The sequence below is a fragment of the Canis lupus genome, chromosome 18 (assembly GCF_048164855.1).
Source record: "Canis lupus baileyi chromosome 18, mCanLup2.hap1, whole genome shotgun sequence".
Classification (NCBI taxonomy): Eukaryota; Metazoa; Chordata; class Mammalia; order Carnivora; family Canidae; genus Canis; species Canis lupus.
This window is the reverse complement of record NC_132855.1, coordinates 45,164,552-45,190,879: the sequence shown is the minus strand read 5'-3', so window position 1 is coordinate 45,190,879 and position 26,328 is coordinate 45,164,552. Positions and strand designations below refer to the sequence as shown.

The following is a 26,328-nucleotide window of genomic DNA, read 5'->3' as shown; positions in this document are numbered from 1 at the left end:
CATGTCATGGACTAGAGTATCCCCTCTCTTGTTGACAACAGTGCCATTAGTGCTGCTAACCTTTATCAGATCAGAAAAATACTTCCAGATAACCCAGAATGAATAGAGATACTATTCTCAAGGTTCTGTTCCTATGGCAGCTCAAAAAACACAGGCCACACTTGGCACCATTCTGTGAGAAGTAAAGGGGAAAAGCCTGCTTCTATTTTGAATTTTGTTCTGAATGATCTTCTCAGCAGGTGAAGGCTAAAAAAAGAGAAAACATTAAATTTCAAAGTTATAGATACTGAACATATTCTTAAAACCCATGAAATTTAATTAAGCAAAAATATAAAGAATATTCAGAATCTCCAATGTTTTCATTATTGTATGTTTCAAGTCTAGAAAAGATTTTTTGAGAAAATAAAGAAAAGAAATGGCAATATTTTCAATATATTGTTAGTATTAATGACTAGCTTGAATGCCTAGAAAATAAATGAAAGATGGCTACACCACCATGCTTATTAGGAAAAGCGATTTTCACAAGGCAATACATTTGATTAAGCAGAGCATATGGTGTAGATGGCAATTAATACAGACCCTGTGGTGCAATATTTGCCTGTATATATGTGGCAAAACATCCTTTTTCACATCATCCTCTTACAATAAAATGCATTTACAGCAGAAGTTAAGTGAACCATCAGTCCAGCAAAAGCCAATGATTGGTATATTTGCATCTCTTTTGGTACAGAAAAGATCTCATCTCTCCTTCTCACAAGCTTTTAAAGGCAGAGTTTAAAAAAAAAAAAAGCCATAAAAATCCTCTTTGAGACTGCTTTTAAGTTGATTAGCTGACATATAAGGATTATCAGATATTGCCCTGAAAGTCATTAGACATTATATCCCTTTCAGGTCCTGAGAAACTCTACCTTCAAAACCAACTCAAACTACTTGAATAGAGAACAGAATTGAATGTGGTTATCCTAACGATGCATTCCTTAATATCACACAAAGCACTCGCATCCAACTTGTCCCTTCAAGTGCCCTACTCACAATGTCAAGCAAATGCTGGCAGGTCCTTCTAAGCTTACTCTTTCTAGGTATAGATACATGAAATAGTGCCAGTGTATTCACTGTGATTGGCTCCTTGCAAATGCTCTCTTTAAATGCGTTGTATTTGCCAATAAATGCATGTCCCAGTGAATTATGTCTGGTAGGTCAATTCCTTCCTGAGATAAGAATCTTTTTATTCTATTCACTTTTGTTTATAAATGCAAACTTTGTCTATTCAAAAAAAAAAAAAAAAAACACCTTAGTGCATTTCAGAATATGATCCAATTATACTAGTTTGTCTTTTGGGTCCATTCAACCCTTTCAAATATTAACTTTCGCTGAACTCCCTCTAAGTACAGAGTCACATTTTAAGACAGCAGGATTGGTAAAGTGCAAGGTCACATTGCAAAGTCAGTATTAAAGAGAGCAAAGATTCTCAAATTAACTGATTTCTCTGCTCTTTGGTGACCTTAGACATGCCCCTTTTACTCCCCCCTACCAAGTCAAAGATCTATCTCACTTCCACAAGGGCCTCAATCCCACCAGGTCTGATACTAACGAAGAGGAAGAGCTTCATCTAGATAACCTCATCACAACAGAACAGACACCTTACAAGTTCATTATTATGGCAAAGGTCAACAAAGGCCTCTATAGAGAACTGGCACATGTGAAAGATGTAGCTCATCAGGGGGTTAGAAGGCAAGGATGTTCAAATGTTCATAATCACCTTACCATCCTGCAGCTATCAATAAGAGAGAGGTATTATCAATACATTTTCAAGTCTTTTTAGTCTTTTCTGTTCTAAAATAGGCTCTTCCACCTTGTTATGTAGAAGAATAAAATATATACAACAAAGTGCTGAAATCATGAATGTATGACTGAATACACCAGTGATCATTATGTAGATCAAGAAACAGAACACTACCAGCACCTCCAATGTTAGCACCACCCTTATTCTGAACCATTATAGTAAAGCTGGCTACAAAGGAGTCAGTGCCAGGATACTTCACATACTTGAGCTATATAAGCTACTTATTTCAGACTAGCATATAGAACTTTTAGAAGATGTAACATACATCAAAATATATCCAAAATGCTACCACTTCTTGCCATCACACATCACTACCATCTCTCGCCTAGAATTTTACAAAGATCTCCCAACTAATAATCCCTGCTCTTTTATCACCCTTCAGAATATTCTCAAAGTACCAGCTAAAGCGAATATTTGTAAATAGACATCTCATCAGTTCATTCAGATTGTAGCATTCTACTATTAATAATGATGTTTCTCAATCTTGGCTGCACACTGTGGGATTTAAAACTATCATTGCCTAGGTTTACCACCAGAGATTTTAGTTTCATTGGTCCAGGGAGTGTCCTGAGCTTCCCACAAGATTCTACTATCCAGACCTTACTCTGATCTCAAAGCCCAATCATGAGGCCCACATTCCCTCTCTAATTTTATCTCTTACTATAGTTCCTCATTCACATGATCCCAGACAATAGGCAAGCTCATACCTCAGGGCAGTACACTTGCCCCTCCATCTTCTTCAGTCGCCCTTCCAGAGATAACTAGCTCCTTCACTTGTTTTAGGTCTTTACATAAAATTCTACTTTTCTGTGACCCCTTCACTGGCTGCCCCTAATATCTTATACCTCCTTTCCACAATTTATATTCTCATCAGTGATCACTGTCCAACCCACAATATACTTTCTTTCTTTCTCTTGCTCTGAAAGAACAGAGCTATCTGCCTGCTTGTTCTGTGCAATGTCCTAACTCATAGGACAGTGAGTACCTAGTACACAGATACAGCTCAAGAAATGTTTATTAAATAAATATTGTTTTTAAGTAATGGAAACCCTGTTAGAGAGCTTTGAATCAGCATTTAACAGCCAATAATGGGACACTAGTTGTGATCATAAGCATTAAGTACATTCTAAACCAAAGCTGGTTAAATGAAAACAACCCAGTTAAGAAGGTGTAATTTGCCACAAAGCAATGATATGCTCTCTGCACTTCATTCTTCAGACAAAAGAAACCTCTAGAGAAAGATCATATCTTCTTCTACAGAGCTTTTGGGACTGCCAGACATGTAAAAGCTTCCAGATTAGAATTAATCTTTCTCTTGCATATATATTTTTTATATTTTCCTTGTAATTCACTCATCTTGGATATTAGAAACTGCTTAACATATTATTATAGAAGTGCACTCATTTGTAATGATTGCTTTAAAGTACATTGCATGGTATCCACTCCACCCACCAACTCTCAGCTGCCTCAAGAGGACTTTTCTAGAGAAATTTATCCCTGATTACATTTATTTTTTTTCCCCAAGAGATAGATCTTGAAATAAGAGCTCCTGAGCTTTCTACTCTGCCTAAAATATTAGGCTAAAATGTTTTCCAAAATATCAAACTGATGAGAAAGAAAGAGATGGAGAGAGAAACTCATCAGTTCAGCAAAAGAACAGATCAGCAAAAACAGGGCCGTTTCCAGTTGTACCTGTAAACACTACTGACAAGAACTAAGTCACAATTCCACTGAGCCCTGCTTTCCTCTTGCTCAAAGGAGCTAATCCATTGTTCATTTCCACCTGCCTCAGAGACAATGAATTGCTAAAGCTTATATTTGAAAAAATTATTACAGTCTCTTGATATTTTGGTATTTTTATTGTTATCACTGTTAATCACACAAAATAAACTGTGATGCTTATAGTTCTGATACCCACACTGATCTTCAATCTTTCTGAACATTCAGCAAAATTCCTGGTTGTCTCAATAAATATTTGATAAAATAATAAAGCTATCAAAGTTCTGAATTCTTTTCTACTTCCTGCACATTCAACTTCATGTAGGAATTTCTGATTATAGAAATTGCATAAAAGGAAGCCTCTAAAATTTGGGTTCCTTCTTATATTCTGTTTTAAGGATGAAATCCCATTCTGCTAAGTTATCCAAACAATTCATTTTTCTTCATTTTTCTCTTCTCATGCTCCCAAGAAAATCCTATTTTGTAGTATTCTATCAGTTAGAATATTTTCATGAATAAATACTTTAAAGGATTAAAAATAACCAGAAGTTCATCATTTAAATTTCATCGTTAGAGATAACAAATGCTGCAGAGGGTATGGAGAAAGGGGAACCCTCTTGCACTGTTGGTGGGAATGCAAACTGGTGCAGCCACTACGGAAGACAGTATGGAGGTCCTCAAGAAATTAAAAATAGAACTATCATGTGATCCAAACATCTCACTGCTGGGTATACATTCAAAGGAAATGAAACCAATATCTTAAAGAGATATTTGTAATCCCATGTCAATAGCAGCATTACTCACACAATAGCCAACGTGGGAAACAAATTAAACGTCCATTAACAGATGAATGGATAAAGGAAATGGGGGATAGATGATAGATAGATAGATGATAGATAGATAGATGATATCAACGTGGACAAACCCACAGGGCACAAGTGAAATAAGCCAAAGAAAGACAAATACCACATGATTCCTCCACTTAGGAGGAATCTTAAAAAAAAAAAAAATTATACAGGTCTAGGGACGAAAGAAAGGTTGAAAAACGGTACAAATTTGCTGTTATAAGACAAATAAGATCTAAGGATCTAAATGCATAACAGGTGACTATCATTGTTAACACTGTATTGTATAATTGAAATTTGCTAAGAGATTAGAACTTAAGTGTTTCCACTAGGAAAAAAAAGGAAATATGCATATGTGAGGTGATGGATGTGTTAACTGATTAGAAGGAATCCTCACAATGCATACATATATCAAATTATCACCTTGTACACATTAAATATCTTACAATTTTATTGTTAGTTATGCCTGGTAAAGCAAGGAAAAAAAGCTCATAATTCAGCTTAGTTTTTTCAAATTGGTAGAATAAACAACTAGATTATTCTCTTCCATTCAAAAAGTATTATTATGCTCACATTATGGACTAAGCTGGGTAAAAAAAAATGTGAATAAAATATATATGACCAATGTTGTCATAGAGTCTAATGAAGAAGACAAACATTTAAAAAAAGCCACTAATAGTGACAAATTCCATGAAAGAAACTAACAAGTTTCTATAAGAAAGAACAACAAATTTTTGCAGCCTGAGAATATGGGAAGGCTGAGGCAAAGGCTCTGATCATATTTAACTGATTTAATACATTTCTTAAGAATATGGAATTTTATCAGAATCACCAAAGATCGTATTTTATCAGCGTTGTATGTTTAATAAATCAATACACTGCTTTGCAAAACATCTTGTGTGGATTTTATTTTAAATGATTTCATAATCCAATGTGTGCAAAACTCCAACTTCCACAAAATTATTTTCCTTCTGCAGAGCTTCCCAAACCCTTAGTTAATTGTAAATATTCATATGGAGAAAGAAAAGTCACAATTTAACAAGCATTATAATAATATGGAACTCCTTTTGCAGAGTATCTCAGCAGACTATTATGTACACAGAACATACATTGAGATAGTGTATTAATGCATTTATTCCAAAAATATTTATTTAGGACCTAGCACATTACAATCCATATTCTGAATTCCAGAGATATAAGCAATAATGAGTAGAGTAGCTGCTCTAGAGAAACAAAGTAACTAATAGAAGACAGTGATACCCATAAATTGTACTACTACGTGATATGACTGTTATTCTAGACATATGGGCAAGTTGACATGGAAAGGCAAAAATGGGAATATCAAACATTTATCTATTAGATTTGAAGGAGCATAAATTTTGAGTTGAGACTAATTTTTTGAAAATGGTAATCAATGTAAAGTATATTCCAAGGCAACTTATTTTTTACCATGGGGAATTATAAAATTTAAAAATTTAGTCAATCTCAAGTTTCTCATTTATCCATGAGAAGAAACGGGCTCAGGTAAGGCACGTTATTTACACAAGTTAGTGATGGTTCAAGACAAAAACCTCTTGACTTCTACTCCAGTGCTGAGGGTATTTTATTAATTCTATTGCATCATAGAACCAACATTCATGACATCAGATCATTTTCTCTGCATGGGTTCAAGACACTGAGAGACATTTTTTTATTTCTTAGCAAAAATTTCCCACATTCTTTGGGCTACATTTCCAATCAACCAGCCCCAGGCAGCCCTGGTTTGAGGCACTTGAGGCCATCATTGCTCTCTTCTTTGATCCCAAATTCAAATTAACAACATGCCTTAGATGAATAGTTTCTTGTCAGAGGCTGAAATTTTCCTTTCGGCTTGAGGGTTGTAGTAAATTTAGGACTCTAATCTTTCTGTACATATAACTAAATATTAAATAAATGTCAACACTGGCATTTTCCAGTTCACAGAATAAAAAGTAAACTGTCAGTAATGATTATTGATATTATATCATTTAAATCGTACTGCAAGGCACTAAAAAGGAAACTGAATGATCCATTTGTGATATATTCACATCTTTTAATAAAAAAAATTGTAGGACACCTGGATGAAAGAGCGTGTGTAAGTTCAAGCCCCACACTGGATGCAGAAATTACTTTAAAATAATAAAAAAAAACTTTAAAAAATCATAAACATATAGCATGGGTGTTTTTAAAAATTTCTTTACCTGTGAATGATCAAGGATTTAAGCATGATTTTTTTTTATGTCAGTAGAGGCACAGTACTCTAAATAGCATAAAGATCCTGCCATACTATTTTGTTGTTAAAACTGTTGTGGTAGACAAAATAGTAGTAGACACCCAAAGATGTCCATATCATAATTTTCTGAAACCTATGAAAATATGTTACCAAATATGGCAAAAGAAACTGTGCAAGTATAATTAAGTTTGAGGATCTTGAGGTGAAGAGATTGTCCTGGATTATCTAAGAAGGCTCAATCTCCTCACATGGAGAGCAAAGAACCTTTCCACACTGTAATTAGGAAGAGTTGTGGCTAGGGAAAAGAAGTTAGTGAGATGCAATGTAGTCATCTTTGAAGATGGAGAAAGGCACCACCATCCAAGGAATATAGGTAGCCTCTAGACAGTAAAAAAAAAAAAAAAAAAAAAAAAAAAAGGAAAGAATTGGATTCTAACCCAGGGCCCTCCAAAGAAATAGGCCCCACACCACGTTCCTTTTAGCCCACTGAGACCTGTGTCAGACTTCTGACCTAGAAAACTATAAAATAATAAATCTGTTCTGGTAAAACCACCAAATTTCTAGTAATTTGTTATAATAGCAATAGAAAACTACATTATACAACTGCTTTTTAATACGATATTACAATATACATTAGAGTACTCAGAAGAAAGATGACATGACATATTTGCAATAGAAGAAAATGCTATTACAAGTCAAACATTAATTGCTTGCTTTTTTTTCAGGTGGGAGTTGTGGGAGTTTTAATGTTATATAGACCCTAGCCCAAAACCTACCTAATTTAAGGAGAAGTTGACAGTGCTGATAAAATATCCAAGAAGAGAGAAATGAATAGAAGCGAATGAAAAGAAGAGACAACTGGTTGACTAACTGTCAAACATAGACCATCACTGGCCTGGTACTAAAGACCAATACCCTCTTCTATCCAAACAAGTCATTGTCTCAGGGGCTCCAAAGCTTTGAGTATCTTTCTTTAAATTTTCTAAGTTCTCTTTCAGTATCAGGGGGTGTCTTGGCTAGGGAGTGCCTTCAAAGCAAGATGCCTGAGCTGAACAGGATGGGGATCTGTGGAGACCCCAACTCTGCTTCTGTCTTCTTGAGACTCTGACCCCCTCTACAGCATGGAGCCAACCAGAGGCACAGAAGATGTTTGGGGTGATATCAGTCCCCATAGAGAGCTCAGTTCCAGGATCCTTTCCACTGACTGTTGTACACAATTTGGGATGGCTCACTCAGGTCTTACCACGGATAAATCTGGGGATGTAGGCGACTTGCAATCCATACAACCTTTGGGGCTGAGCCATACATACTGCCCAAGCATTGTTCTTGCTGGTTGGTATTCCAACAACACTACTTTAGTCTATAACACCCAAGAGTGGTGGGAGCAGTAGTAGGCATTATTTATCCTGTACCCACACATACCTGCCATAGGGGCAGGATGTAAACTTCACCTCTCCTTGGCCTGATCACAGATAGCTATGCCCCTCTCCAATGAAAGAATGAAAGCTTTTTGAGATGTGTTTGCTAACACCAACAAAGTGCTTCCATTAATGTCCTTTCTTGCCTCCCATCACAGGGACATCATGATTTCCCCTACAAGTCCTAAATTATTCCAGATGAGGGATGAACATTCTTTACAACCAGGACTGCTCTTCCCACACCTCAGCTATCCTCCCATGGATAGTAATGTAGGGAGACAGGAGTGCCCAGAAGTCAGGGGTGAGGTCACCATCAAAAGAAGTCACTTTCTAGGCATGCAATCATTGCAGCCTAAAGAGTTCAGGTGAGGACCTGGTTGGAAGATGTTGTTCTATGTTTATTTTAAAGCTTTTGAAAGATAAATTTAGTATTTCCAGAAAATGAATTAGGTACACTTCACATCTTCCTGCACACTCTGGGTATGTCTTGCATTTGTAGTCATTAGCAAGGAAACAAAGTAACAACTTTTGGAAGATTTACAGGACACCAGTGTTCATAGGTGGCACAATGAATGATGCTGCATCATGAATAACAATGTAACCAGCATTAAATAAATGGCATTGGGAAACTGCAGAAGCAAGATCTATATAATTTTAATACAAACAAAACCTTGACATCATGAATAACCACAGTTTTGCTACATTCTTCTCTTTGTAAAATATGAAATTAACCAGGAACATTCCACCTGAAAAGATGGTTCACAAAAAATATTTGCCTAGCGTATTGATTTGCTGGGGCTGCCATAACAAAATACCATCGACTGGTGGCTTAAACAACAGAAATTTATTTTTTTTTCACAGTTCTGGAGACTGTTAAGTCCAAGACCAAGGTCCCAAGGTTAATTTCTGGTGAGGCCTCTTTCCCTGGCTTGCAGATGGCCACATTCTCAATGTGTCTCCACATGGCCTTTTCTCAGTGAGTGTATACTCCTAAAGTCTCTTTCTCTTCTGAGTACACCAAATTGGAATACGGTCCCACATTATGATTTCATTTAAACTTAATTACCTCTTTAAAAACCCTATCTCCAAATACAGCCACATCAGTGGTTAGGGGTTAACATATGAATTTGGGGGAACACAATTCAGTCCAAAACACCTAGGGCTCTGCACAGTCTAGCAACAGTCTTTCTAAAAATCCTCCTTTTATATCAAATCAAAAAATCTTATTGCCACCTAATAATTATAATTTGCCAGCCATAGAAATATTTTCAGAGTGTTTCTGGGAATTTAAAAAAATATATGTATTGTCTAATTTAAAAGGGCATCAGAACAGCAAGCCCTTCCTGATTTAGAAAGCTAAAATCAGTCTCCACCAGCAATTCAGCAACTAGCATCACAAAATTTGAGCCCACTCAAACATATACATGCTAAAGTAAAACTTTAGGATCGAATGTAAAACTCAGTGCTCATGGTTGGAGCTGAAATTTAAAAAAAAAAGTACAGTTACAGAAAAAAGCAACAGAACAAATGTGAAATCTTTGTGAATTTGTTTAAAATTCTTTGAACATATATTTTCTGCATCCCTATACCATTTTTTTTAAAACAAATAACAAATGAATATATCTTTCTGCAGGGCCAAAAATAAAAAGAAAATAAAATTAAAGTTCTCAAAAGTACCAGATTCCCTTTAAATTTGTGGTAGGGATATCATTAGCTAATTTACCTCTTTAGTATACTAGTAAATTCTGATAGAATTCATACAACTTGAAACTTGCAAAGTAGTTCAAGAACAAGAAGATTTTAACTAGTTGAAAAATTGATGCCACTATAGTCTAAAAAGGCATATATTTAGGATAGACCCTTAGATCTCTGATCTTATTATCAGGTCTCCCATATGTCAGACTATTTATTTACTAAATAAATATCTTTACTTCCCAATAAAAAAGTTATATTGCAAGGCCTTTATTGAAAGTATTGAGAATAATATCAGATCATAAAAGATAAAAAAAAAATAAAACTTTTAAGGAAGACATTATAGCCTCATGGACATTTGATCCAAAAAGAAATGAAGAACTTTAATCTGAATATTGAATTTCATGTTTGTCATGATCCTATAAAGAAACATAAGTATTTGATAGATTAGAAAAAAATAAAATGTGCTTTTTATCAGAATAATTTTCTTACCATTTACCTGAAGCAGTCATTTGTAAGGAAGCACACTGAATAGATCAGTAGGATGGTAAATCTTTAGAACATAAAAGATAGTTATCTTTACATCCTCAAATGAACAAGTCAAAGTTCAAATTTAAAATGTATTTATTATATAGTCCCATTTAATATTGACTGCTCAAGGCATCTGCTGAGAACTGATTCTGTAAAACATAAAATAGCATCTATGTTCAGGCTCTCTTTCCATAGATACTTGACTTCCCCTGATCTCCATTCCAAAAAATGAAAACATCAAATTTTAGAAGAGTGTCTTATCTCCATTTGATATCTATCTTAGTCAGGATTGTCCAGAGAAATGAAATAAATATGTTTACACAGGGAGGGATTTATTATAAGGAATTGGCTTCCATAATAGTGAGGCTGAGAAGTCCCAACATCTGTAGTCAGCAAGCTGGAGAGCCAGGAGAACCAATGGTGTAGTTTTAGTTCAAGTCCAGAGACCTGGGAATCCAGACAGCCAATGGTGTGAGTTCTAGTCTTAACGTCAGCAGGTTGCAGATCCAAGTCAATTTTTCAGTTCAACCGTGCAAGCAGGAAAAAAAAAAAAAAATATCTCTGCTCCATAATCAGGCAGGAGGAGCACCCCCTTATTCAAAGAGGGGTCAGCCCTTTTGTTCAATGCAGGCCTTCAAATGGTAGGATGAGATTCTCCCACAATAGGGTGGGCAACCTGCATTACTCTGCCTACCAATTCAAGGGTTAGTCTCCTCATGAAACACCCTCACAGACATACCCAGAATAGATTTTGACCAAATGTCTGGGCACCCTGTGGCCTAGTCAAGTCAACCCATAAAATTAACCATCATAACATCTTTTCAAATAAATATATGTGACTTTTAAATTTTATGTATAAATTAATGTTTCCCTTGTGGAAAGTTATGAACAAGATTTTTCAGGTGTTGGAAAGGCAGAGAAAATGGTTAAATTTGGAATTCAGAGAGAAGAGAAACATATGTTTCTAAGAAAACAAGTCAGAAGAACAGAAGTAGAATCTTTAAATCTTATTAAATTTCTTTTTATAGTAAAGTTCTTGGTGGAAGAGATATCTTGAAGGAACAAAACAAACAACTCTCTTGCAGTTCTTTGTCCAGGAGGAAACAAGGCCAGGAGGAGCTAAGCAGTCTCTGACCTTTCAAACATAGAATAGTAATGAGCACTGGGTGATGTATGGAAGTGCTGAATCACTATATCATACACCTGAAACTAATATGACACTGAAGTTAACTAACAGGAATTAAAATAAAAACTTAAAAAAATAGAACAGTAAATACCCTAGCTAAAAGCACAAAATCACTTTTGGAACAATATTTCAAAAGCTAATAGAAGGAGCAAGTCCTTTGATATAAGCCCCATATGATCTGTTTAAAAGTCATGAAATTATAATATATAGACTATAATAATATTTAAGCAAAATGTCATACCTTAAAATTTTTCGCTATATTTTAGCAGACCTCCCCTCATATCTTTTTTTTTTTTTTTTAAAGATTTTATTTATTTATTCATGAGAGACACAGAAAGAGGGAGGCAGAGACATAGGCAGAAGGAGAAACAGGCTCCATGCAGGGACCCTGATGTGGGACTCGATCCCGGGACTCCAGGATCACGCCCTGGGCTGAAGGCAGGCACTAAACGACTGAGCCACCCAGGCGTCCCCCTCCCCTCATATCTTGTTGCAAATCAATGTAATTTCTGTATATCTTAAGTTTACTATATATCCTATTGACAAAGGAAGAGCAAGGGGAATATAGTCTTAAAACGCCAAATTGCTCTTTATTCAAATTTTTACTAAGCACCTATCTCATACAGTTCTTGCTTAGGAAAATTTGTACTATTGTTTCCAGATTGTTCTAATTTATAAGCAGAGCTGGAAATTCATTTTATGTACATGTATACAAAAATTCACAAATATAAATGACAGCAAATTAATCAAATTTTTAAAATGTGAGCCAAATAAAACAAATTTATGGTCCAAATTTGACCCCAGACTGCCACTTTCCCCACTTTGGATTATCATTTCTCTCTCCAATTCTGTGCATCTTTTAACTGCCTGGTAACTCGTCTATAATAAAACTTTAGGGTTCAGATCACAGTCTTTCTATATATCCCAATCATTGCCATCAGTCTCGGTGGCTTCCACAAGAAAAGAATTCTGATGCATCACATTAATCCCATCTGTTTTTACCATCCTCAGTTCCAGTGACATCCACTTCATCCTCACTCCAACAGCCACATACTGGACCTCCTTCTTGGTCCAGGTTTACTTATGAGGCACTGATCCACCCCAAACCTCCAAAGCTCAAATATTAACTTGACCACAACCTTCTTTCCTCCAAGATCTCTCACATCGTTTACTTCCACAGCATCTGTTCTTTTGACTTATTGAGACCACTGGTCTTTGATCCTTTCAATGGAGGCCTCATATCTTCAGCCTTTACTTCCTTCTCTATTAGCCTTGGATGTCACATTCTATCATGTGAATAACTCTCTTGCCATCATCTGTCCTGCTTGTTTTCTGTTTTCCTTCCAGCAGTCTTTCTGAACTAAATGCCAATACATGATCAAGCCAAATTCTCATCTTCTCTGTGCCTATACACACACTGGTAGGATTTTCAACCAAATTACACAAACAGACACACTGGTCTCATGACACACTGGAGGTCTCCAAGTGGACAAAGTGCTACTTGCTGCCAAGAGTCTTCATGCTTTCTTCTTTAGCTTTTTCATTCACTCTGCAAAGTACATATTTCAAATATTTCTGTTACCCATGAACTCTGCCAAATCCCTCATCATTCAGTAAATGGCCTTCTTTCCTCCTCTATAGAGAACGACAGAAGCAAGCTGAGGGAAACTACTTCAATTCTCTGCAACTGTGCCTGCTCTTCTTCCAATTCCTTTTTATATATATATATATATATATATATACTATTCTTTTTTTTTTTGCTTTTAATTTATTTTTTTTGCTTCTTTTTTTTATTAATTTTTTATTGGTGTTCAATCTACCAACATACAAAATAACACCCAGTGCTCATCCCATCAAGGGTCCCCCTCAGTGCCCATCACCCACTCACCCCCACCCCACCCCCAGTTCCTTCTCATAAAGAGGTATCAACTTCCTAGGACTAATGCCTCCCTCCCACAGAGATCTGGATCCAGCCACAGCTATCGCTTTGGGGGCTTCTTTATGTTTATCCTCTCTCTTTTTCCTATTATATTTTTTCTCTTGTCCTGTCATTCAATCAAAGAAAATTTAAACATGCTAGTATTTCTGCTATCTTACATGAAACTCCATCATTTCTTGATGGAAGCAGTGCTACGTTTGCCAGATGATCTTAGGTACTTTTTCTCAGATGGGATGCACAACGGATGGACCTTTTCTGTTCATCAATTAAATGTTGATAGTCTTGGACCTTATCCTCTTTTGGTCTACAAGCCCTCTTTCTAAACAATCTCATTTAGTCTTACGGCCACAACTGTCACCAGTAGTTCAGTGTCCCTCCTAAGTTTCAGAAAAGCTATGCAATTGCAATCACATGTATCCACTTCAATGTCCCAATCTCTTCTTTTTCAAAAAATAAACCAATAACTTCCCCACAAATGTGTTCCTCATTCTGTGTTTCCTAGCCTCATGCAAAGCAGAAAAATCCTGCTAATGAAAACTGCTATAGACAGGAAAAGCTATAAAATTCCCACTAGCTTAATCAAGCCAAAAACCGTATGTTTTTTATAACTCTTCTTCTTCCTATCCGCTTGATTCCATTTCCTTAAAACTTTGCAAAGCTGGCACTTCCATTGGTCTTTGCTAGCAAATCCAGAATGTTATGATCTACTTGTGTGACCCGTCAAACAGCCTCCTACATGATCTCTTCACTCTGTCTGCCACCACTTCGACTACCACCCATATCTTTCTCAGGCTGCAGCCTGACCTTTCAAAAGCACAGGTCTAATTACCTCACTCTCTTGTTTAAAATCTCTCAACAGCTAATTATCTTTCCCCGGATAAAAGTCTAATGCAGTAGAAAAGCTTAGACTAAAAAAAAAAAGAAAGAAAGAAAAGCTTAGAAGAACTGAAGAATTTACACAGATGAATGCTTTCCCTATTGCAAACTTCCAAGTGATTTTTAGGAGATATTTAAAGATATAAAACTCCAAATCCTATAACATGTCCCAATAATAATAATGCTTAACATTATATCACACTCCTATTTATAAAGCACTTCCATATATATTATTTCATTTGTTATTTTCAAAAGTGTTTGAGGTAAGGATTTTTGTCTCCATTTTATGAATAAGGAAATGGAGAATCCTAAGTTAAGTGGCTTACTCAAGGTCAATTATCTATAAGTGACACTCTTGAGACTAAAACTCAAACTAAATTACTTATAAAAGAGACTGATTTAATGCATCCTTTTGGTGTTTCAGTAAACAAAGTGTTTAGAATAAGATTGAAACCAGAATTATCTTAGGTTAAACCGAGATAGAGGATAAATAAATGATAGATAGATAGATAGATAGATAGATAGATAGATGATAGATATGATAGATAAAGTTTATGAAGAGATATCAGTGTAGAATTAAAATAAATGTTTAAAAACAGAAATCGGATCAATAGTACTTTGAAAGAATTGTAAACCCTTGCCAAGTGGGATTTACCTCTGGGATGAAAGGATGATTCAAGACATACATGCAAATCAATGTCACACACATTAACAGAATGAGTTACAGAGGCTACACCAGGTGGAGTCATCACACAAAGGAAATTTTATTTGCAGCAAATCATGGGGAATAATTTCCAAACCCTTGACTCCTGGAGTCCAGCGGGGGGGGGGGGGGGGGGTGGTTCCTTTTATTAGGGTTAGGATGAATATTCAGAAAGGGGAGTTTTGTCATCCAATGTAAGGGCAGATATAAGGTTACACAAAATACATAGAAAATATGCCCATACAGGCATCCTATGTTATGTTAATGAAGTTTGTGCTCCTCCTTGGGCAGAGATTTTAAGTTATAATGAGTCAGAGGTAACTGTTAGACAAGAGTAAGGGGCTAAAGACAGGCACTGAGAGCCAGCTAGTGTAAACTGGATGCGGTCTTGGGCTCCTTATCTCAGGCAAATGTTGCTTACTTTCGAAATAGCATTGGAAATTTTACCACTGATGTATTGCTAGGCTACTCCCTGGTCTTAGAGACTGTTAGCTTTTGCATTCCCTTTGTTCCCTTAAAATCCTTAACTATTGAAGTTTTTGTATTTCTTTGTAATTCTGACACCTCCTAGGAAGTTCCACAAGAAGTACAGTTAGGAAGTAGAGACGGTAATGCACAGATCACAGAAAACAGGAAACAGCTAGCGGCCTAAAGGGACTTCTTTCTTTTTCTGGGGACTCCTAAGAAAGGAGCATCTAACACCCATTCATGAAAAAAAAAAAAAAAAAAAAAAAACCTTTCAACAAAAAAGGTATAGAAGAAGCTTATCTCAACACAATAAAAGCCATATATGAAAAATCTACAGCTAACATCATAATCAATATGGAAAACTGAAAGCTTTTCCTCTATGATCTGGTACAAGTCTCTGGTACAAGTACCCACTCTCACCATTTCTATTCAACTAAGTATTGGAAATCCTCCTCAGAGCATTTAGAGAAGAAAAAGAAATAAAAGCCATTCAAAAAAAAAAAAAAGCCATTCAAGTCAGAAAAGAAAAGTAAAATTATTTCTGTTCACAGATGACATGATTATCTATGTAGAAAACCCAAAGGATTACACAATAACAATTAAAAAAAAAAGAAACTGTTTGAACTAATAAACTCATTCAGTAAAGTTACAGATATAAAATCAACAAACAAAAATCAGTGGTCTTTCAATAAACTATCCAAAATAGAATTTTTAAAAATCCCATTTATAATAACAACAAAAAGAACAAAGTATTTAGAAAAAAAACCAAAGAGGTAAAAGATGTTCATAACGAAAATTATAAAACACTGATGAAAGAAATTAAGGAAGACACAGATAAAGGGATAAACATCCTATATTTGTGAACAGAAAAATTAATATTGCTAAATTGTGTGTACTGTCCAAAATGATCTACAGATATAGAGCAATCTCGATCAAAATCCCAATAGCATCCTTTACAGAAAAAGAAAAACAACACTAAAATTCATATGAAAACACAAAAGACTCCTTATAGCTAAAGCAATCTTGAGCAAGAAAAAAGCTGAAGGTATCACATTTCCTAGTTTCAAAATACATCACAAAGCTATAGAAATCAAACAGTAGGATACTGGCATAAAGAAAGACTTATAGACCAACAGAACAAAGTAGAGAGCTCAGAAATCAATCTACACAATTAAGGTCAACTTATCTTTGGGACTCTGGGGTGGCTCAGTGATTGAACATCTGCCTTTGGCTCAGGGCATGATCCCGGAGTCCCCGGAAGGAGTCCCACATCTGGCTCTTGCATGAAGCCTGCTTCTCCCTCTGCCTATGTCTCTGCCTCTGTCTCTGTGTCTCTCATGAATAAATAAAATCTTTAAAAAAACAAAAAAGATCAACTTAGTTTTGACTAGGGTGCCAAGAAAACACAATAGGGAAAGTTTAGTCTCCTCAGTAAATTATTTTGGAATAACCGAATATCTACATGCAAAACAAAACGAAATGAGACTCTTGCATCACACCATATTTTAAAAATCAACTTAAAATGGATTATGTACTTAAACATAAGGCCTGAAACTATAAAACTTCTAGAAGAAAATATAGAGAAAAAACTTCTTAACATTTGTCTTGTCAATAATTTCTTGGATATAACACCAAAAGCACAAGCAACAACAAAAATAATAAAGTAGGGGATCCCTGGGTGGCTCAGCGGTTTGGCGCCTGCCTTTGGCCCAGGGCGTGATCCTGGAGTCCCGGAATCGAGTCCCGCGTCGGGCTCCCGGCATGGAGCCTGCTTCTCCCTTTGCCTGTGTCTCTGCCTCTCTCTCTCTCTCTATGTCTATCATAAATAAATAAAAAAATAAAAATAAATCTTAAAATAATAATAATAATAAAGTGGAATTGTACTTAATTTAACTAAATAACTTCTGCACAGTAAAGAAAACAATCAATACAGTCAAAAGCCAATCTATGGAATGGGAGGAAATATTGGCAAACCATATAGCTAATAAGGGGTAATATCCAAAATATACAAGGAAATAATACAACTCAATAGCAATACATATTAAAATGGACAAAAGACCTGAATTGACATCTCTCCCAAGAAGACATACTAATAGCCAACAGGTATATGAAAAGGTACTTAATATTTAATCATCAGAAAGTCAAAACCACAATAACACTTCACACATGTTAGAATGGCTATTATTAAAAAGACAAAAGTTAACAAGAGTTGATCAGGATATGGAAAAAAGGAAAACCCTGTGTATTGTTGGTGGGAATGTAAATAGGCATAACAATTATGGAAAATAGCATGGAGGATTCTGAAAAATTAAAAATAGAACTGCTATAGAATCCAGCAATTTCACTTCTGAGTACATATCTTTAAAAAAAAAATGAAACCAAGATCTCTAAGAAATATCTGCACTCCCATTTGCAGCATTATTCACAATAGCCAAGATATAGAAACAAACTGAATATTCATTAGTGTATAAATGCATTTAAAAATGTGATATACACCTACATGCACACAGTGGAATATCATTCAGTCACAAAAAGAGGGAAATTCTGACATTTGGAACAACATGGGTGAACCTGGAGTAAATCAAGTGAAATAAGCCAGACACAAAAAGACAGACACTGCATGATCTCACTTATATGTAGAATCTAAAATGGTCTAACTCATAAAAGCAGAGAGTAGAATAAATTGCCAGGGACAGAAAGAAGGAGAAATAGATGTTGGTCAAGGGTAAAAAATTGTAGTTATCCAGGGTGAAAAAGTCCTGGAGATAAGGGCTACAGTTAACGACACTGTATTGTATACCTGAAATTTGCTAAGGAAAGAAAGAAAGAAAGAGAGAAAGAAAGAAGAAAGAAAGAGAAAAAGAGAGAAAGAAGAAATGTTAATTCTTTGGGAGATGAAGGACATGTTAATTAGCTTGATTCTAGTGACCCTCTCACAATGTATACATATATCAAAACATCAAGTTGTACACTTTAAGTATATACAATTCTTATTTGTTAATTATACATCACTAAAAGTGGAGGGGAAAAAACAGATATCTGGTATTTAGAAGAAATATTATCCGTTGGATAGAATAAAGTTATTTTCTAGCTTCATTTTATTTTGTCAAAGACTAAGTCTAACAGTAAATTCGATGTACGCAAAAGACATCAGAAAATATGGAAATTTAGCCAGTGGAGGCTTTCTTTTATCTATTTCAATGCTAGAGCTGACTTTCAAAATTACATTTTGAAAAGGCAGTTCCTGCTATAAAGTGACCCAGTTACTACTAAATAAAAGATTGGATTGCAATGAAGGTTGGATGAAGGGTAGCTGATGAGATACAGGAGGAGATCTGGCATTGTCATCGCAAGACAGGAGCACGTACCACAACTCCACATGGGAAACTGCCAAGAATGAAATGAATGCCCACCGCCAGGACCACCTGACTGAGAGAGTCACAGGAGCACCTATAAAATAAAAGACAGGGAATACAGCCAATTCAGGTCAACCAGGCCTAATGAAAAACCAGATGAGAGAAGAGATAGAAACTAGCCAAGTGGAAATGCCTGTGTAGATAACAGAAAATGAAAGAACTCACTAAAATTAAATATGGACAAAAGGTTGTCCTCACAGACCAACCCTCCAAATGATTGAAATGCAAATGCTTTACATGAAAGAAGTCCTCCCCAAGTAGACATAAAATCCAAAATGAAACTTTTCATAATATCACCATTTTTAGAGATAAAAGGAATCCTGAAACTCATTTTGGCTTAAAGAGAAATTGCTTAATACTTTGCTGGTTCCCTGGATTTAGTGAAAATCCTTGAAAAGAAAAAAGTCCCAATTGTAGTTGCTGATCTTTTTCCAAAAATTAAACAACAATAAACAAATAGAAACAAATAATAATAATAATAATAAACAAGAAAAACCTACCTGAGATGAGGAACCATATTATGACCAAAAAATCATCCAGAACCAGATTCCTCCATGGAAGCAGGTGTGGATAACAGAGCATTTCAAAGACCATACAATTTTGAAGGAAAAATTTTATGCCTAGTTTGAAATAATAAAATAGAGCTGTGAAGTAAAATAAATTTTCGCAAATCTCTTTATTTTGTAGCTGTTGGTGTAAAGATCATTGTAATTTTGCTAAAACTTTTATTAAGAAAAGACCGGAGGGGCAGCCTGGGTGGCTCAGTGGTTAACTCCGCCTTTAGCTCAGGTGGTGATCCTGGAGTCCTGGGATCTAGTCCCATGTCGGGCTCCCTGCAGGGAGCCTGCTTCTCCCTTTGCCTGTGTCTCTGCCTCTCTCTCTCTCTGTCTCTCATGAATAAATAAATAAAATAAAATCTTAAAAAAAAAAGACTGGAAAATATATCAAGCATTAATACCTACCATAACCAACTTCATTTGCAGCAAAAGTTTAAGAGTAATAATAGATAAACAAATATGAATTGGCTAGAAATTCATTGATGATCAAAAACGAATTGGCTAGTCTCTCTCGATGTTCCCAAGAAAATAAGCAGCCTACAGCGTCAGACTGCCTGCTTCAGGTTGGTATGCATCTACTGGTTTTGAATAACCAAGAGACACTCTTTAGTTCAGCTTTCAAATCCTCTACAGTTATATGAAGGGAAGACTATTGCTTAACTTTCTATTAATTTACTTTGCAAATATTTCACCAAGAAGTATACACTTGTCCAAACATCTTAGTTTACCATACTATGCCAGAAACTAAAAGTCTAGTAAAAGCCAGTTCTGAGAGAAGTATGGGAAGAGTCCCTTTGGCATATGACTGCTAAAACTGTAAACTACCTATAACCTTTTAGAATGGAATTGGGCAAAATCACTAAAATTTAAAATGCAGCTGCCCTGGGGCACCTGGGTGGCTCAGAGGCTGAGCATCTGCCTTTAGCTCAGGTTGTGATCCCGGGGTCTTGGGCTCTCCCCACGGACACCCTGCTTCTCCCTCTGCCTATGTCTCTGCCTCTCTCTCTGTATCTCTCATGAATAAATAAATAAAATCTTTAAACAATAAAATAAAATACAGCTGCCCTTTAACCCAGCAATTCAACTTCTGAGAATTTATTCTGTGTAATACGCACTGAAAGATCTATGCATGAGTATCAAGCAGCATTATTTGCCCTGGCAAAAAAAAAAAAAAAAAATCTGAGTATTCATTAATAAGTGAGTGGTTGAATATATTATTGTCCATCCACACCATGGGATTAATACATTCACTGAAAAGACTGAAGTAGAGCTATATTCATTGCTAAGAAAAGCTCTCCATGATGAACTAAATTTAAAAAGTCAGGTTTATCACACTGTGATAGCATCCTTCCTTTCAAGAACATTTTTTAAAAGATTGTATTTATGTATTTATGTATTTATTTATTTATTTATTTATTTGACAGAGAGAGAGAGCACAAGCAAAGGGAATGGCAGGCAGAAGGAGAGGGAAAGGGAGAGGGAGAAGCAGGCTCCCAGCAGAGGACCCTGGGATCATGACCTGAGGCGAAGACAGACACTTAACCGACTGACCCACTCACGTGCCCCCACAAATAATTTCTAAAGCACATTTTCCTATTGATATATAAGAATGTATTCATATATACATGTATTCAGGCACACAATGTTTTTGTGGAAGCATACACCAACACCGTTTCAAGAGTGACAAACTTTAAGTTCTGGATGGGAATGCGAATGGGAGGGTAAGTTTTCTGTTTCTTTTTACACTTACTATACCATCTAAATTTGCTGCCTATGTGCATTTATGATATTTTGTAAAATGTCTGTGGAATTTATCCTAAGAGCTGTGGTTTGGGACCACTTTGAATTTCGTTTTGCTATCCTGACAAAACTTAGGGGTTTTTTTTTAATGCAACAAGAACTGTCAAGTATGGAAGAAAAGGAAAAAGTTAGTCATGGTAGACTTTCTTTGTGCAAATGAAGCATAAACAAATACTCATACCTAAACCCATATCACACCCACTGTACTGGCTCGTATGATCACACTCTCTTCCTCACTCCAGAGTAAGCATGTTCAGTGAGGCACAAGTGTTTAATTAAGCACAATTTTCAAAAGCTGGATCAGGCCCCACTAGACATATAAAGGCAATATACTTAGCACTATAAAGTTTGCTAATAATACACATCCATAAGGTAAAAGCCCTTTTATAGCAGAGTATTAGGTTAGCTGGAATCCAATTTATGAAAAAACTCGCGTATATTCTCATTGGTAAGCAATAATGCATTTCAATTCCATCCTGATACAAAATCTCTCAGGTTCCTTTATGTTCTTTTAAATAAGTACCATAAAACATTAATAGAGTGCTCTCCTAGGTCTCTATTCAAATGTTCTTGATTTGTAGATTTCATTAACAAAATCAAGAAAATTTTCTTTTGCCAGGATTACAGAATAGGACAAAGCTGCTAACACTGGCTTTGTGAAAACTTGCATAATGGCATTTAAAAACAACTTTATTTAGGAGCTTTGTCAAAATCAGAAATGCTTTCTTCTCAGGACTAAGCCTATTTTGATTATTTTTAATAAGCAATAAGATGGATGTTTCAGCACACCAGGAGACAAAAACCAGTCAAAGGAACACTCTATTTTTCCCTTTACTTCATCTCCTGAAGCAATGCTTTAAAAAAATCAATTATGATATATTTCACATCGCATGTCAGCTTTTTGCCGAAAAAGGAAAAGCCTGAGCAATCAAGGGTCTTCTCCAGTCTCAATTCTGAGCTAGCATAGCCCCTTGGTCTTGGAGGCAGACACAGAGGAGACTGCCTGTGACCTACAACTTCACTTGGAGGTAACAGGGACTTCAAAGGCAAGAAATATTCTGATCATTTTACTATATACACTGGAGCAGAATTAGGAACAGGAGTGATAACCAATTTTAATTTGCTTCCTCACTGGGGCAACTTCAGGGAACATGTGTTCCTTTTTTTCTAATGACAATATCAAACAGCATCCAGCCCTAATTTCTCAAAGAACGTTTCTCAGATGAATTGTACAAGCATTACATGTTCTAATTGTGGTAATATATATTGTTTTCTGGGAAAAGTAGGCACAGATAATAGCCTGATTGTAAGACTTGCTTATAAATAATAAATATTTATTGCCAAGATACTGTTTATTTCCAGTTTGGAGAGTTTGGGAAGATTTTAGGCCAACAAAGGGCAATCTGAGCATATGCCTCTCCAAATAATGCTATATAGAATCACTGAAGAGAAATTTTACATTTCTTTGAGAACAAAAATTAGGGTTTCCACCCATATATTGACACTCAATTCACCCTCACCACACTGAAATAACAGCATGCTAAAGAAAAATTTGAGCTATAGAACTACATAGGAAAAAGAAAAAACCAAACACCTTTTTATTTTGAAGTCTCAAGGAGCTGATGACTAAAAATGTTATACACCAAGAGAACTTCGTATTTTAATAATATGTAATAATATTTCTAATTAACATATGTATCACTTGTCAGCATTGCCTACTTACAAAGTATTTAGACACATGAAGTATCTACACACAAAGTATTTTATATGTGTTTAAAAACACTTTCGTGGCCTTACTATATATATATATTATATGAACTCTATACAGTTTGTACTGCTTATTCATAAACACTTTATCTCATGTGATTGCTCTCAGAATAAAGTATATATCATAGTATTTCCATTGTGTAAATAGTAGAAATAGAGCCTGAGAAAGAATGAGTTCTTGGGATCACAGAATAGGTTCAAAACTTGAATTGGATATTTTTGCCTCCAAATCCTATACCTTTCTATTGTTACCTTATTTACATGTAATTAAATGAGATATTATATTAGAAATATTATGTAAGATTTATGCTTTATATACATTTCAGATATAGGATACAACTCCTATCTTCAAATGACATACCTATGTATTGTAGTCAATGAGCTAACAAATATTTACTGAGTGCCTACTGCATGCCAATCACTTTTTTAGTGCCATAACAGTGAATATGAAGAATCCCTCCTCTTGGCTGACATTCTAGGAAAAAAGGAGCATAAAACAAACACAATACAATAATTTCAGGTACTGATCATTGCTAAGACAAAGATGTGTTAGTGTAATATAATAGAAAGTGGACTGATATGGAAGCCTGTTTCAGATGGTGGTCAGGGAAGACCTCTGAAAAAAATGACATTTGAGTTAATAGTTTCATTGAAGAGAGGGAAATAGTCATATTTTGATCTGAAGGGGAGATAAATCCAACCAAAAAAGATAGCAAATGCAAAGACTCTGACTTGTCTGCATCCATGGGTAAGAAAGAAATCCAGAGAAACTGGTGCCTCATGAGAAAGGAGAGAGAGTTGAGACAAAAAAAAAAAAAAAATGAGTTTGAAGAGATAAACAGATGCCAAATTAGGTAGGGTCTGACACTGTGGCTTCATAAAGTAAAGCTTTATTTCTTACACATGTCACATTCTAATAAGAGTTGCCCAGGGTAAATGGAGGTGGAAAAAGCCATCTTTCTTTTATATTGTGGGAATACCATCTTTAACACGGGGCCTCCAACTTGGCCACACAATAGGAAAAGAAACTTGAGGAACCCACATGAGATATTTGGGCAGGGGGGCAAGTCTCAGAGTGACAATCACTTCTGCCTACATTCCACTACCCAAACACAGCTTGCCTCCACAAGGGAGATGGAAGTGTAGTTTAGCTCTATGCCCAAGAAGAAAAGAAGAAACCAGGATGCCAGCAGTCTTTGGCACTGTGTACACTGTGTACCTACTTGTATACATAGTTTTAAAAATGAATTTTCATGTACAATGTGAAACCTTCGGAAGTTCTTAAACCAGACAGCAACAGGAAGCTATTATAGAAATCAGGAAAAGACATTAGGGTTGTTTGGAATAGTTTTGGCAAGGTAAATAAAGAGAAGTAGTCAGATTTGAAATACAGTTATTTTAGAAGAGGGGGTGGAGCTCATTGACATGCTGCATGCAAGAATAAAAGAAAAAGTCAAGAATGACTTCTTGATTTCTTTTTCTTCTTTTGATTGAACAATTGGTATAATTGAGGTATAATGGCTTGGAGAAAATTAGATTTGGAATTGAGGTAGAGAAACTAGAGAATCTGTATCTCTACTCGGAAACATTAAGTTTGAAATACCTATTAGATCTCCAAATGAAGATATCAAATAAGAAGCTGGATATGTGAATGTGGAGCTTGGGAAAGTAACTCAGTTTGGTGATAGAAATTTGAGATCATCAGTGAATAAATGGAATACAAAATTCAGAAATGTCATTTTTCTGATGCTTGGCAAGGAACTAGAAACATAATATTTAAACACATATGGCTTTTTCAAAAAGATTTTTTTTTATTTATTTGAGAGCTAGAGTGGGAGTTGGTTAAAGGGAGGAGAGAGAATCTAAAGCACACCTTGTGCTGAGCACAGAGCCTAAGATGGGATTCTAGCTCATGACCCTGAGATCATGACCCAATCCAAAATCATGAGTCAGATGCTTACCTGACTAAGCCAACCAGGTGCCCCTACACACATATCATGTAGTGAATATTTACAAAAGACACAAAAAATTAGATACAAACTCTTTATTTTTAAAGAAAACCATGTTTTGGAAAGTGGCAAATTAATAGAGTCATATTATGAATTGACATTAGGATAGGGATATAATTTCTTGTTTGCAAATAATGCAATAATAAGACATAACAGCTTCTATAACTCTTCTTTAAAATGGATAGATGTCAGCATATAAATATATGATGTATTTTCTGATTTTAGCTCTTAGCAAAACTAAAACCATGGCTCAAAATTTTAAGTAACATATAGAAAATCAAGTCTCTTCATATTGTCCACAGAAATCTAAAAATATTATGCACTGAAGCCACCTAGGTGGCACAGTTGATTGAACATTAGACTCAGTTTGGGCTCAGGTCATGATCTAAGGATCTTGGGTTGCAGCCCCACATTAGGCTCCTATCTCAGGGCAGAGACTACTCAAGATTCTCTCTCCTTCTCCCTCTGTCCCTCCCACTCATGCTCTCTCTCTACTTCTCTCTGTCTCAAATAAATAAGTAATCTTTTAAAAGAAATTTTTTTAAATAAATAAAAAGATTAAATACAGATAGAACTAAACCCAATTACAGTCAAAAAGATTATTTGATCTTCAAAGAGTTTATTCCAACTTGGAAACTTGATTATAAAAGTGTGCCACAAAATAAAATGTTTCAGATTTTATTTTTAGTTCAAAATGGCCTACATGTGTATTTTTAATTTTTTTATTCAATAAATGAATAAAAGTTAAAAAGCCTCAGTATCTGACTTTTTCTTTAAAAAACTGCATTGAAATATTTTCAAAGTGTCTTTCTAACTTGAACTCAACACAGCACAAAAATATTTACCATCATGTGGTCTGGTTTTTGCAATCCCAGTTTAGTTCTTTCCCAGGATCCCTGGCTTATACGTTACCTTATTACTAGTTTTCAGGTGAATTCTTTGAGAAATGGGTAGATTTCCCTTCTGTTTCTTTGCTAGGAATTGATTAATACTGAAAGTCTTACTGGAAGATAAGGCAAAGGCAAAACAAAGTGTGTCCACTAAAATGAAGAAAAGAAAAAGAGGGCTTAATTATATTCTATATATTGTAGATTGTTTTCTATAATGTACTAACAGACTTATTTTAAGTGTGCTAACTGCTCAGCCAAGCAGTCAGTCAAGTAGCTAGTTTTAATGATTTGTCTTAAAGAGCTAAATTTTTTAAAGTAAGTAGCTGGTCATTCATTATCTATAGAATGAAGGACCAATTTGGAAGTGAAATTAGAGTGTGTTCATGGTCGCCCATTTTTTCATCATTTAACACATCTT

General features: G+C 35.4%; 1 long non-coding RNA gene across 1 annotated transcript in view; it reads right to left on the bottom strand.

Moving 5' to 3' along the window:
- Positions 1-14,524: 14,524 nt before the first annotated feature.
- The window catches only part of LOC140609119 (uncharacterized), a 55,082-nt gene continuing 43,278 nt past the window's right edge, over positions 14,525-26,328 (bottom strand). The window contains exons 2-3 of the long non-coding RNA XR_012011075.1: positions 18,840-18,921; positions 14,525-17,287 (exon numbers count right to left, since the gene is read on the bottom strand). This is a non-coding gene — a long non-coding RNA (uncharacterized lncRNA). The remainder of the gene's footprint in view (positions 17,288-18,839; positions 18,922-26,328) is intronic.